General features: G+C 45.2%; 1 protein-coding gene and 1 long non-coding RNA gene across 15 annotated transcripts in view; one reads left to right on the forward strand and one right to left on the reverse strand.

The window, feature by feature from the left end:
- The window catches only part of FAM3D (FAM3 metabolism regulating signaling molecule D), a 33810-nt gene extending 32401 nt beyond the window's left edge, over positions 1-1409 (reverse strand). For 2 of the 6 annotated variants that reach the window (XM_077993265.1, XM_077993261.1), the window contains exon 1: positions 1133-1404. The gene's annotated coding sequence lies outside the window, so the exon portion shown is untranslated. Of the gene's footprint in view, positions 1-1094 lie in introns of all 6 variants that reach the window. The other 4 variants (XM_077993263.1, XM_077993262.1, XM_077993264.1 and 1 more) reach the window with 4 other exon arrangements.
- Positions 1410-2476: 1067 nt separating this feature from the next.
- The window catches only part of LOC144339259 (uncharacterized), a 41597-nt gene continuing 27748 nt past the window's right edge, over positions 2477-16325 (forward strand). For 4 of the 9 annotated variants that reach the window (XR_013414090.1, XR_013414089.1, XR_013414087.1 and 1 more), the window contains exons 1-2: positions 4309-4520; positions 14100-14291. This is a non-coding gene — a long non-coding RNA (uncharacterized LOC144339259). The other 5 variants (XR_013414092.1, XR_013414095.1, XR_013414094.1 and 2 more) reach the window with 5 other exon arrangements.

The raw sequence follows: 16325 nt of genomic DNA on the forward strand, positions 1-16325 counted from the left end.
ATGGCGTATGTCAAAACTGTTTTGAAAATGACTATCTGTGCAAGTTTTCCCTTTCTGATTATAACCATGTATGATACCTCGTCTTATTAATCATTGTGTCTTGTTTACCTGACATGCAGGAACTGCCCAATTAGTGCTCACTGGATGAATCATCTAGAAGGACACTCTTGTACCCAGGCAGCCCACTTTCAGCCATGGACTTAGAATCCACTGCAGCGTAGAGTCAGTGTGGCATAGTGGGCAGGAGTGCAAGCTTTGCAGCCAGATTGCCTGGGCAAGTTACTAAATCTCTCAGTACCTTGGCTCCCCATCTGCAGTGTGGAAATAATCATGGTGCTTTCCTTGTAGAGGTGATAGGAAGATTAAATGTGTTATTATATGGAGAGCACTTAGCACATCATACATGTTATTTTATGTACTTTAGTGATGATTATCATAGTTGTGTAGACAACGAGAACTTCAGGGATTGATAGGGGATATTCAGACTCTCTCTCCCATTTTACAGATGAGGAAACCGAGTCTTAGTGAAAGGGACTAGCTCAACATTACATAGGTAGAAAATCTCTCAAGTCCATGTACCTCATGACTTTTCAGATCATTACCTTATGAGAAAAATGAGATTTGGGGCCAAAGAACAACATTCCTTTCATTTTTATTCATTTTTCAAATATTTGTGTGGCTCACTGTTGATCATCGGAATGTGTGTTTTTGAATGAATAGATGAGTGAATGAAAGAATGAATGTTGGGGGCCCCTGTAGTTAAGGAAAAAACCCTGCAGTGTGGGTTACCAAATCCCTGGCTGGCATGCCCTACAGTTCCCTCTTGTGCCCAGGGCAGACATAGCTAATCAATCATAGCATGCTTTTGCCTGAGCCCGAACCCAGCCCCAGAATCCTTCTTATCACAGTCTAATTTCATTGATCAGGCATGGTGCCTCAGATGAAATCTGTTTGCCTTCCTGAGTCTGATCTCAGGAATCTCTTCGATTATGTGGTTTCCTTCTTTTTTTCCTTTCATCATTCCATCTCAGGCTCTTTCATTCCTATTTCCCACCCTCCCCACCTCCATTTTCCCCTCTCTCAATCTTGTGTACCTGGAGGCATAGCCCTTTCCATTCTGGGGGGGACGTACCCGAGGGCTCGAGGCTCCCACTTCCCTGCTTCGATGGAGAAGGCGAGGTGGTCCAGCAGGTGCCGTGGGTCCCTGACCCAGCTGACTGCCACCCTGGGCCAGCTTCTGAGAGTCCCGCCTCCCAGTTGCTGGAGGGGTAGTGGCCTCACAGGCGGCCCTCCTCTAGATGCAGCGGGCACAGAGGGTGAGACGGAGTGCTGTGGGCAGCCAGTGGGCCGGCTGCTCCTGCCCTGCGCAGGCTCTGCCCCTCCTTCGAGGAAGTTTGCTATCAACTCTCCCTGCCCTGTTAAACAATCTCATAAGGAAGGAGGAAGTTTAATCTAAGTGCTCATGGGGGAGGAAATGAGTCTAAAGTCTTGCCCGGCTGAGGAGTGGCTTAGAGCCTGCCTGGGGCCTGAGGAGAAGGGCCATGTTCCCTTCCTGTAGAGCTATCCTGGCCTTGGCAAGGAAGGTTTGGGTGGGAATTCAAGCAACTTAATCAGGAACGAGATACCATAGTCTGCCTTTGAAAACAGCCAAAAAACCTTACAGAGAACCCGAGCCTGTGCTAACAACCTCCTCAGGGTCTCGGGGGTGTAGGGCTGGTAAAGCGAGTAGCTGCAGCTGATGATCACCTGCTCTGAGGTTCTGGACTGGAGTCGGGGGGTGCTGGAGGGGTTGGCTGGGAAGAGGGGAACCCAGGCAAGAAACTTGGGACAGGAAAGATGGAGGAGGTCAAAGGCGACTGCAAGATATTAAGCTTGGATGATGGAAAAGGGAGGCTCCTTGGTCAAGAACGAGGAAGATGGGGGAGAGGAAGTGGTTTGGGGAAAGGTTCTGGATTTGGGTTGGGACACACTGAATTAGAGGTTAAAGCTGGAGAGTGTGGGGTGTGGATAAAGGGAAAGAGGGAGAAAGAAAAGAAGGGCTGGTCAGTGGTAGACTTAGTGAAATGGTAAATGCAGCCTTTGTCTCCCTTCTCTCTCCTTAGGACCCAAGGTGCAATGACAGGGGCTCAGCTTCCCCCTCCCCTGATCCAGCACCCCCAGGCTTTGTCACAAATCATGGTCTCTTTCCCAAATGCTTTCCTCTTAGGAGGAGTTCTTGCCTCGGTCCTTGGCACACAGGCTCCTGGCGACTTCCTCCCTTGTTTGCTGACCCTAAATGCTTCCGTAGGCTATGTAGTCCACTTGGAAGGAATATTCAGGGGCATGAGGTCCAGCAGCTGGTCAGGAAATAAAGATGCGTGCCCAGGGAGCTGGTGCAAGAGAAGACCAGGGAGCGGACCCTGTGTGATGAGGTGCCTGGAGTGGCCCCAGTTCTGCTGTTCCAGCTTCCCATCCCCAGGTAGGCACGTGGGCCCCACTCAGGGTGTACCCCAGGGCCAGGCAGTGCTTTCCTGCACCCTGACTGGCTTTAGGACTGGCCCTGTCCTCTGTCCCACCTCCTCGCCTCTTGTTCTCCCTTCTTTTGCTAGGACAGCTCTGTCCATGACTAGTGCCTGGGTCTCGTTCAGACCTGACCTGCAGTGTCACCTCCTCAGGGGGGCTCTCCTGACCCTCACTTCCAATGTAAATAAGCACACAAGTGTAGGGGAGTAAAAATGGCTTTCTCTACCCTTCTAGCTTCCTTGGCTGGTCAGGAATTAAACTGACAGCAGGGAGAATAACAGGAGAAAAGGTACAGACATTTATCACATGCGTGGGGGCATCCCAGGAAAGAAAAGGAATTCCTACACCCAGTGAGATTTAGAAGCTTATATACCCTCTTCACAGGGGAGAGAGGGGTGGAGTGTCAGCACCGTAGGGGAGAGTAAATGATTTCTGGGGAAGACGAGTGGCCCTCAGCAGGACTGGTGACGACAGCCTGTGACAAAGGCTATCTGGATGTGGTGTGGACCTTCAGACTCCTGTGAAACGAGCCAGTCTTTCTGGCAGATAAGATTTCCTGAGTGGAGATTCATGGCCACTGTGTTACCTCTGGAGAATCTGTCTTTAGACAGAAAAGGAAAACTCGGAAAGCCCCTCCCTGCAGTTGCTGTTCCCCAAGTGACCTCAGTTCAAAGTCTCAAAGTGGCATATTTTGGGGTGTCATTTCAAAACTCCTTCACAAGCAAATCATTTAAAATTGAGACATTCTGTGAAAGAACCCATGAAAGTGATTCCAGAACTTTCCTCCGCGGGTCGTCAGGGAAGGCCCCTCTGAGGAGGGGTGCTTTGAGGTGCTGTGGTAACAAAGGAACATAGACCAGCGGCTTAACAACACAGCTGTGTATCTAACTGCTCTGGAGGGCAGGAACTTGATATGGGTCTCACTGGGTTGGAATCAGGGTGCTGGCAGGCTTGTATTCCTTTCTGGAGACTCCAGAGGAAATGTTTTTTGTCTTTTCTAGTGTCTAGAGGCCACCTGCATTCCTTGGCTCATGGCCCCTTCCTCCATCTTCAAAGCCATCTTCAAAACATTACTATGTTGGGTCTCCATGACAATTCTTCCTTCCTTACATCTCCCTCTAACTCTTTTCTGCTTTCATCTTCCACTTTTAAGGACCCGGTGACAATACTGGGTCCACTTGGATAATCCAGGTTAGTCTCCCTATCCTAAGGTCAGCTGATGGGCAACTCTAATTCCATGTGAGACCTTAATTCCCCTTTGCTCAGTTATGTTATATATTCGCATGCTCTGGGGATCAGGATGTAGACCTAATCCCATTAGAGGGCCAAGAGTCAGCTAATCACAGGTGCAATTGTGTTTCATTTTCTTTATCAAACTTAACAGCCTAAAATGATATTTCCTGACTATTATTTACTTGTCACCTGTCTTGCTCTACTGGAAAGCAAAACCCAAGAGGGCAGGGACCTTGCAGGTGCTGCTCGTTAGAACAAAGACTTACTGAATGAATGAATCGGGTGATTGAGCTTGAGCTCATTTCTGCATCAGAGTTAACACAGACAGCACTGGTCTGAGAGCCGGGAGCTGTGACCCCCACTGCACCTTGTGAAGTTGTGTGACCTGGAGCCTTCCTTTCCCCTCTCTGAGTCTCAGGCATTCTCACCCCAGCCCTGGGAGGAAGGAAAGGCACAGGGCAGCCACCCTGAGGTCTTCAGATCTTGAAGGAGTTAATTGCTGTCATGAAGTCGTCACTTGTTTCCTCCCAATGGCAAAGGTCCTGCTGAAGCAGCAGCCTGAGCAGGTATCCGAGGAACACTCTCCCCAGCGCACACTCGGGAGCAGTCAGTGGGGTCTGGCATTGGTGCTGGTTCCTGGGCATGCCACCCCCTGCCCCACCGCCCCCTGCCCTGCCACCTCCCACCACCGCCCAACCCATGACACAGGTGGAGAACATGGGTCCTGGGTCAGACAGGCCTGCTGGTATGTCCTAACTCTGTTTGCCACCGGTGGGGTTACCTTGGTGAGTAATTTCCCCTTCCCAAGCTTCACTTTCTCTTCTATTAAGAAGGATAATCTCTGTGTTACAGGGTGGTCAAGAGAATAAAGGAAGAGAGTACATTGGAAGGGCCTGGCCCATAGGAGATGCTGAGTAAATGCTGCCTGTCATCATCATTACTTCTTATTGGTGTAATATCCCACCTGTGAATCAGAATTTCCTGGTGAAAGAGACCAGAATGCCTTCTCTTCTGTCTCAGAGGGCAACATTGACAGAGTGGGTTTCAGTGTCAAGTCTAGATACAGGGCTTGGCAGGAGGTCTTGAAAGTACAATAATTGGTGATTCATCCTTTCCCTGGGGTGTTGGTGCCAAAGGTTGCTGTGGTGGCAGGGAGGAGGTGGGAAGTGCCAACAGCCCTTTCATTGCCAATGACCTTGGACACTGCCTCTGCTGCCAGCCAAGCTGTATATATACTTAGGGAAGTTATTGTAACACAAAAGTGTTCCTGGGAACTGACAACTCTCTGGCCCAGTGGCACGGGGGTAAAAGAATTTACCAAGACAGTTGTAGGTAAAGAAAGGTAGGTTTGTTGCAAGGAGGCAGAGGGCAGCCTGCATGAGAGAAGCCGACTGCAAAGAAACAAAGGCTGGCTGGAGAGCTTATAGGACGGTGCTGATGCTGTGTGCTGAAGACGGCTGTGCGCAGCACCACGACGCCAAGCTTGCAGTGAGCTCGTCTGCAGGTGTCTGGTGATAGCTGGGCGCAGGAAGATGGTGACCTATTTGTGCAGGAGGGCTGTGTAATGGACCATGAAGAAAGGCAGACTTGTAGCTCATCTGCTTTCTCCTTTTGCTTTCCCCTGGTCCCACCAGCCTGACTCCCTTTCCCTAATTAGGACTCCACAGAAAGCTTATTTCTCTTATTTAGTTATAAAAATAATACAGTCCCATCATGAAAACTTTGGGAGGAAATGAAAGGGTGAAGGAAACAAATCAGGCAAGTACAGTCTCCCTTGGGGTTGGCTGTTAGCGTCTTGGGCTATTTCCTTTCCCGGTTGTGTTGTGTGGCTCTTCCCATGCATCCAGCTCGGTATCCTCCTCTCTTCAATTGTTACAGCTGGGGCATCTCCCTGGGTCATTAAAAACTTGTAAATGTGATTTCTTAATGACTGCAGATGATCACATGTCACAAAGCACCGTCTTCACCTCCCCTCCTCAACTCCGGGGCGCTTAGTTTCTGGGTGTGTGTGTATTAAAATACACTACAATGAATCTGTACAGGCATATCTTGTGACTTGTGCACCTCTGTTTCCTTCTTTTTAAAAATGGCCCCTAAATCTATAACAGTTTTAAAATGGGACCGATAATTCCAGTCTTCCCACTCCACAAGGTTTTATGAGGCTTAAAGGAGGAAACAGATATCAAGGTGCTTTGAAAACCATGGAGAAAAGAGCCACCCAAATGCAAGGCCAGATTTTGAGCATTACCTGTTTAAGATAGGAGGGGTGTGTGTGTGTGTGTGTGTGTGTGTGTGTGTGTGTGTGTGTATGCTTCAACAGTTGGGAGATAGATGAGGGTGGAAATAGGAATAACAGCCACCACAGCATTCAACATTTATAGAGCACCTGCGGGGCACTCTATTAAACAAGATACATTCATGATCTGAATCCGTTCTAACAACCACATCGAGGGGAAGTACTATTTTTACCTAGAGCTTACAAATGGGGAAACTGAGGCACAGAGCAGTTAAGCAATTTGCTTGTAGAGACCCAGCTTTCAAGTGGGAAGTTGAGGAAGGACACACACACACCCTTTCCCTGACAGCTGCAGACATCAGCAATGAGGGCCCCACAGCACTGCAATAGTGGATTCCCTGGGGCTTCAGAGCACCCAAGACCCCCAGCATTTCCTGAAATGATGTACTGTTCTTTATTGCGCATAGTCCGGTGTTCCTGGCAGGCGGACAAACTAATCTGAAGATTATTTCCCCAGAGCTGGGGTAGTTTCTGAATGAGAATGCTTCATCCAAAGGGAAAAGCCCAGAGGAGAAAAACCCACCCCCAGCACGTCTGAGACAAAATAGCAGAGCAGAGTCACCGTATGTGTATGTGAGTGTGTGTGCCTGTGGGTGTGTACCAAGTGTGAGTACCCAGAGGTGTGTGTGTGTGTGTGCGCGCATGTGTATGCACAGGAGTACACAGATGTGAGTGGCTATATAGGCTGTATTTGACCTTCTGGGTACCCAAAGACAGGAGAGTTGGCTCACCGATGGGATAAATGACCGTTGCATCCATTTTTCTAGTTCTAATCTTTGAGAAGAAACTAGACCAGGCAGTAATTTATTTACATTCCCTTCAGCATTTTTCACAGCAGCCACAAGCCTTGATAACAAAAGGAAGCCAGGTGCGCTTTGAAGCCACGGCAGAAAGGCACAAAGCATGACTACGCCAAGTGTGTCAGCAAGAAACTACCAACAATTTAGTTTCCCTCACCTCGGTAATTGACCACCTCCAACGTGGCCATGTGTGCCTCATGGCCTGATCGGCTTTGTAATAAAATCAGTGCCTTGGCTTGAGAGACGAAGTTGAGGTTATCATACTAACTGAGTTACAAATTTCCCTTACAAGCATTAATAATTCATTCTTCCATTCATTTCTTTAATGCTACTGCTGTTCCTTTGAACAACAGCAATAACAAGCCGTGAAGTAGAAGCCTTTCCATCGGTGCTGAGGACTGGAGTGGGCGGTGGGCACAGGAGCTGCTGCACTCAGAGGCCTTGCTCACTGGTCACCAGCTACTCTGTCCACAGCGTGTCTCCAACTGTGGGTGGGCGGAGGGGTAGGGTGGCTGAGTCAGGTCCCAGTCTGATGGGTCTCACTGAGATAAAATCAAGGTGTCACAGGGCTACGTTCCTTTCTGGGGGCTCCTGGGAAAACTCATTTCCTTGCCTTTTCTGGTATCTAGAGGCTACCCACTCTCCTTGACTCATGGCTCCTTCCCCATCTTCAAAGCCAGTGAGGTTGCATCTTTAAGGCCCTTCTTCCATTGTACCATCTCCCTGACGCTCATTCTTTTGCCTCCCTCCCTCTTTCCCCTTATTTTTATTTTTAGACATGAGATCCTGCTGTGTGGCCCAGGTTGGTCTTGAACTCTTGAACTCAAGCAATCCTCCTGCCTCAGCCTCCTGAGTACCTCGGACTACTGGCGTGAACCTCATGCCTGGCTCTTCTTTCACTTTAAAGGAACTTTGTAACTACATTGGGGTTCCCCGATAGTCCAGGAAATTCTCCCAATTTTTTAAAAATCATACTTTAAGTTCTGGGATACATGTGCAGAACATGCAGATTTGTTACACAGGTATACAGGTGCCATGGTGGTTTGCTGCACTCATCAACCCATCATCTACATTAGGTATTTCTCCTAATGCTATCCCTCCCCTAGCTCCTCATCCCCTGACAGGCCCTGGTGTGTGTTTTTCCCCTACCATGTCCATGTGTTCTCATTGTTCATCTCCCACTTATGAGTGAGAACATGCGGTGTTTGGTTTTCTGTTCCTGTGTTAGTTTGCTGAGAATGATGGTTTCCAGCTTCATCCATGTCCCTGCAAAGGACATGAACTCATCTCTTTTTATGGCTGTGTAGTATATGTGCCACATTTTCTTTATCCAATCTATCATTGATGGGCATTTGGGTTGGTTCCAAGTCTTTGCTATTGTGAATAGTGCTGCAATAAACATACGTGTACATGTGTCTTTATAGTAGAATAATTTATAATCCTTTGGGTATACATCCAGTAATAGGATTGCTGGGTCAAATGGTATTTCTGGTTCCAGATCCTTGAGGAATCGCCACACTGCCCTCCACATGGTTGAACTAATTTACACTCCCACAAACAGTGTAAAAGTGTTCCTATTTCTCCACATCCTCTCCAATCTCCAGCATCTGTTGTTGCCTGACTTTTTAGTGATCGCCATTCTACCTAGCATGAGATGGTATCTCATTATGGTTTTGATTTGCATTTCTCTAATGACCAGTGACAATGAGCTTTTATTCATATGTCTGTTGGCCACATAAATGTCTTCTTTTGAGAAGTGTCTGTTTATATCCTTTGCCCACTTTTTGATGTTTTTTTTTTCTTGTAAATTTGTTTAATTTCCTTGTAGATTCTGGATATTAGCCCTTTGTCAGATGGATACATTGCAAATATTTTCTCCCATTCTGTAGGTTGCCTGTTCACTCTGATGATAGGTTCTTTTGCTCTGCAGAAGCTCTTTAGTTTAATTAGATCCCATTTGTCAATTCTGCTTTTGTTGCAATTGCTTTTGGTGTTTTAATTATGAAGTCTTTGCCCATGCCTATGTCCTGAATGGTACTGTCTAGGGTTTTTATGGTTTTAAAAGGTCTTATGTTTAAGTCTTTAATCCATCTTAAGTTAATTTTTATATAAGGTGTAAGGAAGGGGTCCAGTTTCAGTTTTCTGCATATGGCTATCCAATTTTCCCAACACCATTTATTAAATAGGGAATCCTTTCCCCATTGCTTGTTTTTGTCAGGTTTTTTTTTGTCAAAAGTCAGATGGTTGTAGATATGTGGCGTAATTTCTGAGGCCTCTGTTCTGTTCCATTGGTCTATATGTCTGTTTTGGTACCAGTACTGTGCTGTTTTGGTTACTGTAGCCTTGTAGTATAGTTTGAAGTCAGGCAGCGTGATGCCTCTAGCTTTGTTTTTTTGCTTAGGATTGTCTTGGCTATACAGGCTCCTTTTTGGTTCCATATGAAATTTAAAGTAGTTTTTTCTAATTCTGTGAAGAAAGTCAATAGTAGCTTGATGGGGATAGTATTGAATCTATAAATTACTTTGGGCAGTATGGCCATTTTCACGCTATTGATTCTTCCTATCCATGAGCATGGAATGTTTTCCCATTTGCTTGTGTCCTCTGTTATTTCCTTGAGTAGTGGTTTGTAGTTCTCCTTGAAGAGGTCCTTCACCTCCCTTGTAAGTTGGATTCTTAGGTATTTTACTCTCTTTGTAGTAATTGTGAACGGGAGTTCACTCATGATTTGGCTCTCTGTTTGTCTGTTATTGGTGTATAAGAGTGCTTGTGATTTTTGCACATTGATTTCGTATCCTGAGACTTTGCTAAAGTTGATTTTGAGCTGAGATGATGGGGTTTTCTAAATATACAATCATGTCATCTGCAAACAGAGACAATTTGACTTCCTCTTTCTTTATTTGAGTATCCTTTATTTCTTCCTCTTGCCTGTTTGCCCTGGCCAGAACTTCCAATACTATGTTGAATAGGAGTGGTGAGATAGGGTATCCTTGTCTTGTACCGGTTTTCAAAAGGAATGCTTCCAGTTTTTGCCCATTCAGTATGATACTGACTGTGGGTGTGTCATAAATAGGCTCTTTTTATTTTGAGATACACTCCATCAATACCAAGTTTATAGAGAGTTTTTAGCATGAAGCGGTGTTGAATTTTATCAAAGGCCTTTTCTGCATCTATTGAGATAATCGTGTGGTTTTTGTCACTGTTTACGTGATGGATTATGTTTATTGATTTGCATATGTTGAACCAGCCTTGCATCCCATGGATGAAGCTGACTTGATCGTGGTGGATAAGCTCTTTGATGTGCTGCTGGATTTGGTTTGTCAGTATTTTATTGAGGATTTTCGCATCGATGTTCATCAGGGATATTGCTCTGAAATTTTCTTTTTTTGTTGTGTCTGGCAGGTTTTGGTATCAGGATGATGCTGGCCTCATAAAATGAGTCAGGGAGGAGTTCCTCCTTTTCTATTGTTTGGAATGGTTTCAGAAGGAATGATACCAGCTTCTCTTTGTACCTTTAGTAGAATTTGGCTGTGGATTCATCTGGTCCTGGGCTTTTTTTGGTTGGTAGGCTATTAATTACTGCCTCAATTTCAGAACTTGCTATTGCTCTATTTGGGGATTCGACTTCTTCCTGGTTTAGTGTTGGGAGGGTGTATGTGTCCAGGAATTTATTCATTTCTTCTAGATTTTCTAGTTTATTTGCATAGAGGTGTTTATATTATTCTCTGACGGTAGTTTGTATTTCTGTGGGATCAGTGGTGATATCCCCTTTACCATTTTTTATTGTGTTTATTTGATTCTTCTCTCTTTTCTTCTTTATTAGTCTGGCTAGCAGTCTATCTATTTTGTTAATCTTTTTTAAAAAAACCCAGCTCCTGGATTCATTGATTTTTTAAAGGGTTTTTCATGTCTCTATCCCCTTCAGTTCTGCTCTGATCTTAGTTATTTCTTGTCTTCTGCTAGCTTTTGAATTTGTTTGCTCTTGCTTCTCTAGTTCTTTTAATTGTGATGTTAGGGTGTCGATTTTAGATCTTTCGCAGTTTCTCCTGTGGGCGTTTAGGCTATAAATTTCCCTCTAAACACTGCGTTAGCTGTGTCCTAGAGATTCTGGCACATTCTGTCTTTGTTCTCATTGGTTTCAAATAACTTATTCATTTCTGCCTTAATTTCATTATTTACCCAGTAGTCATTCAGGAGCAGGTTGTTCAGTTTTCATGTAGTTGTGGGGTTTTGAGTGAATTTCTTAATCCTGAGTTCTAATTTGATTGCACTGTGGTCTGAGAGACTGTTTGTTATGATTTCTGTTCTTCTGCATTTGCTGAGGAGTGTTTTACTTCCAATTATGTGGTCAATTTTAGAATAAGTGCAATGCAGTGCTGAGAAGAATGTATATTCTGTTGATTTGGGATGGAAAGTTCTGTAGATGTCTATTAGGGCTGCTTGGTTCAGAGCTGAGTTCAAGTCCTGAATATCCTTGTTAATTTTCTGTCTTATTGATCTGTCTAATACTGACAGTGGGATGTTAAAGTCTCCTACTATTATTGTGTGGGAGTCTAAGTCTCTTTGTAGGTCTCTAAGAACCTGCTTTATGAATCTGGGTGCTCCTGTATTGGGTGTATATATATTTGGGATAGTTAGCTCTTCTTATTGTGTTGATCCCTTTACCATTATGTAATGCCCTTCTTTGTCTTTTTTGATCTTTGTGGTTTAAAGTCTGTTTTATCAGAGACTAGGATTGCAACCCCTAATTTTTTTTTGCTTTCCATTTGCTTGGTAAATCTTCCTCCACCCTTTAATTTTGAGCCTATGTGTGTCTTTGCACATGAGATGGGTCTCCTGAATATAGCACACCAATGGGTCTTGATTCTTTATCCAATTTGCCAGTCTGTATCTTTTAATTAAGGCATTTAACCCATATTGACTCTTTATCCAATTTACCAGTCTGTGTCTTTTAATTGGGGCATTGAGCCCTTATTATTTAAGGTTAATATTGTTATGTGTGAATTTGATCCTGTCATTATGATGCTAGCTGGTTATTTTGCCTGTTAGTTTATGCAGCTTCTTCATAGTGTTGATGGTCTTTACAATTTGGTATGTTTTTGCAGTGGCTGGTACCAGTTTTGTTTTTTGTTTTGTTTTTTTTCCATATTTAGTGCTTCCTTCAGGAGCTCTTGTAAGACAGGCCTGGTGGTAACAAAATCTCTCAGCATTTGCTTGTCTGTAAAGGATTTTATTTCTCCTTTGCTTATGAAGCTTAGTTTGGCTGGATATGAAATTCTGGATTGAAAATTCTTTTCTTTAAACATGTTGAATATTGGCCCCCACTCTCTTCTGGCTTGTAGGGTTTCTGCAGAGAGATCCCCTGTTAGTCTGATGGGCTTCCTTTTGTAGGTAACCTGACCTTTCTCTCTGGCTGCCCTTAACATTTTTTCTTTCATTTCAACCTTGGTGAATCTGATGATTATGTGTCTTGGGGTTGCTCTTCTTGAGGAGCATCTTTGTGGTGTTCTCTGTATTTCCTGAATTTGAATGTTGACCTGTCTTGCTAGGTTGGGGAAGTTTTCCTGGATAATATCCTGAAGAGTGTCTCCCAACTTGGTTCCATTCTCCCTATCACTTTCAATCAATCAGGTTTGTTCTTTTCACATAGTTCCATATTTTTTGAGTGCTTTGTTTGTTCCTTTTCATTCTTTTTTCTCTAATCTTGTCTTCACGTTTCATTTCATTAAGATGATTTTCAATCTCTGATATCCTTTTTTCTGCTTGATCAATTCGGCTATTGATACTTGTGTATGCTTCATGAAGTTCTCGTGCTGTGTTTTTCAGCTCCATCAGGTCATTATGTTCTTCTCTAAACTGGTTATTCTAGTTAGCCTTTCCTCTAACCTTTCTTCAAGGTTCTTAGCTTCCCTTGCTCTGGGTTAGAACATGCTCCTTTAGCTCAGAATAGTTTGTTATTATCCACCTTCTCAAGCCTACTTCTGTCAATTTGTCAAACTCCTTCTCCCTCCAGTTTTGTTTCCTTGCTGGAGAGGAGTTGTGATCCTTTGGAGGAGAAGAGACATTCTGGTTTTTGGAATTTTCAGACTTTTGTGCTGGTTTTTCTTCATCTTCATGGATTTATCTACCTTTGGTCTTTAATGTTGGTGACCTTCGGATAGGGTTTTTGTGTGGACGTCCTTTTTGTTGATGTTCATGCTATTCCTTTCTGTTTGTTAGTTTTCCTTTTAATAGTCAGGCCACTTTGCTACATGTCTGCAGAAGTTTGCTGGAGGTCCACTCCAGACCCTGTTTGCCTGGGTATAACCAGTGGAGGCTGCAGAACAGCAAAGATTGCTGCCTGTTCCTTCCTCTGGAAGCTTTGCCCCAGAGGGGCACCTGCCAAATGCTAGCTGGATCTCTCCTGCATGAGGTGTCTGTTGACCCCTGCTGGGAGGTGTCTCCCGGTCAGGAGGTACAGGGGTAAGGGACCCACTAGAGGAAGCAGTCTGTCCCTTAGCAGAGCTCGAGCACTGTGCTGGGAGATCCGCTGCTCTCTTCAGAGCTGGCAGGCAGGAACATTTAAGTCTGCTGAAGCTGTGCCCACAGCCACCCGTTCCCCCAGATGTTCTGTCCCAGGGAGATGGGAGTTTTATCTATAAGCCCCTGACTGGGACTGCTGCCTTTCTTTCAGAGATGCCCTGCCAGGAGAGGAGGAATCTAGACAGGAAGTCTGACTACAGCAGCTTTGCCGAGCTGTGGTGGGCTCCGCCCAGTTTGAATTTCCCCTTTGTTTACACTGTGAGGAGAAAACTGCCTACTCAAGTCTCAATAATGGCAGATGCCCCTCCCCCCACCAAGCTCAAGCATCGCAGGTCAACTTCAGACTGCTGTATTGGCAGTGAGAATATCAAACCAGTGGATCTTAGCTTGCTGGCATCCATGGGTGTGGGATCCACTGAGCTAGACCACTTAGCTCTCTGGCTTCATCCCCCTTTCCAGGGGAGTGAATGGTAATGTGTTGCTGGCATTCTGGGCACCACTGGGGTATGGAAAAAGAAAACTCCTGCATCTAGCTCAGTGTCTGCCTAAATAGCCACCCAGTTTTTTCTTGCTTGAAACCCAGGGCCCTGGTGGCATAGGCATCCAAGGGAATCTCCTGGTCTGCAGGTTTTGAAGACCATGGGAAAAGCATAGTATCTGGGCCAGAGTGCACCGTTCCTCATGGCATAGTCCCTCATGGCTTTCCCTTGGCTAGAGGAGGGAGTTACCTGACCCCTTGTGCTTCCCAGGTGCGGTGACACCTCACCCTGCTTCAGCTCACCCTCTGTGGGCTGCACCCACTGTGTAACCAGTCCCAATGAGATGAGCCAAGTACCTCAGAAATCACCTGCCTTCTGTGTTGATCTTGCTGGAAGCTGCAGACTGGAGCTGTTCCTACTCAGCCATCTTGCCCAGGTTGCCCCAATTCTGCCAATTTTAAGGTGAGCTGATTAGCAACTGTAATTTTACCTGCAATCTTAATTTTCCTTTGCCATGTAACCTATTTGTAATATTTGAAGTGGAAAAATCACTTCAATTTTTTTTTTTTTTTTGAGATGGAATCTTGCTCTGTCACCCAGGTTGGAGTGCAATGGCACAATCTCGGCTCATTGCAAGCTCTGCCTCCCGGGTTCACGCCATTCTCCTGCCTCAGCCTCCCGAGTAGCTGGGACTACAGGTGCCTGCCACCACGCCCAGCTAATTTTTGTATTTTTAGTAGAGACGGAGTTTCACCATGTTAGCCAGAATGGTCTCGATCTCCTGACCTCGTGATCTGCCCGCCTTGGCCTCGCAAAGTGCTGGGATTACAGGCGTGAACCACTGCACCCAGCCCAAATGTTTTAAGAATTATGAAAATAATACTTGTTCATGGTAAAATATTCAGAACAGTGCAGAACTATATGAAGTATCTATTTAAATGCTCATCTTTACTCACTCTTGAAGATGAACCACTCTTCATAATTTCTAAGTATTTTTCTAGAATTTTCTATGCATTCACAAGCATATATATGTCCTTCTCTCTGGTTCTTTGCCTTTTCCTTTCTGTTTTTCTCTGTTTCTCTCTCCCTTTTTTCTTGCTAGCCAAGCAACCATCCATCAGCAGGCATAATTTTTACTCTCTGCCATGGGTATAAGAAACATCATATTTCTTTATTTTTCTAAATCAGGTTAAATTTCACTCCAACCCTCCACTTTCCAGGGTGGTGAGAACTTCAGTATCTACCATAATTTAACTTCAGTGCCAACCATAAATTCTGGAGTTTTTCTCATCCTTCTTAAGGCTGCCAAAAACATGGGGGTGGGGAGGCTTAGTGATGTTGTGGAAACAGGATCGGATGTCTCCTTTTCTTTCCACATAGTCACACGTTTTAAACTAGTATCCCTAGAATGGTTCTAATGAAAACAATGTAAATAAACAAACCCACATAGAGACGAAAGACTGCAGGAGATGCAACAAACTGTCAAATGGCCTTTTCCTAGAGGAGGTATTATGGCGATTTTAACTTTCTCCTTGATAATACTCTCTCTGTTCTACAGGTAACAGGTGTCACTTTGGAATCAGCACAATAAAGTTCAGGATTAAGTATTTTATGTGGCTTCTCCACCTGCCTTTCCTTTTGGCTGAGTGTTTGCCCAGCTTCCCAGGGGCAAGCCCTCCTCGGGCAGGGGCACAGGTTTAGCAATGCTGGGAAATCCTCAGGATGTGAACCAGAGGCAGCTCCTACTGCGTCATCACTGCCTTCCTAGGTTTAAGGAGGTGTCTGGGTGGGGCAGGGTTTTAGAGATCCTGGAAGGAAGCCTTTATGGATATCTCATAGCTTTTTTTATTGGGGTTCACAGCTGTTGTCCTTTTATTCAAACAGGGAGTACTCACCCTCCCTGGCTTCCAGGCAGCTGGGCTGGCTGGAATTTGCCCTCTTGCCCCGGCTTCCCCAGTGACTTAGGGGAGGCAGAGGCCCAATCAAGGTGGGTGACCTGTAATTTCCCTCCTAGCAGCCAGGCTCTGAGTGGGTGGGCCAGCCAGGCATGTGAGCTGGTGGGTCTTCTCCCAGGGGCAGCCTGAGGGTGGGAGCAGCTCAGAGAACGCAGACATTGAGCACATCTGGGGATTTTCTTTTGCAGGTTGTGTCCAGGCACCTATGGAGTGGGGCAGGGAAGGCCGCTGCTCTGGTATAACCAAGCCTTATGGCATTCCTCTATCTAGCTGTTCATCGACAAATGTTTAATGAATACCTTCTCTGGGCCAGAAAGCAGGCTGGAGTCTGTGGATATGGTGAAAAGCAAGAGTAGACCCACTTCCTGGTACAGTCTGGGGTGGACACCATCAGAGGGATGCTGCTATTTGTTTCCTTTTGCCTGTCTTGCTTTTTTTTTTTTTTTTTTTTTTTTTTTTTGGCTGTGTCTCCCAAGCCTTGAATATAGTAGGAGCTCAATAAAAATGTGTGAAAAGAATAAAAAATGTGTTTCCTGCTTGT

This window comes from Macaca mulatta, chromosome 2, assembly GCF_049350105.2.
Source record: "Macaca mulatta isolate MMU2019108-1 chromosome 2, T2T-MMU8v2.0, whole genome shotgun sequence".
Classification (NCBI taxonomy): domain Eukaryota; kingdom Metazoa; phylum Chordata; class Mammalia; order Primates; family Cercopithecidae; genus Macaca; species Macaca mulatta.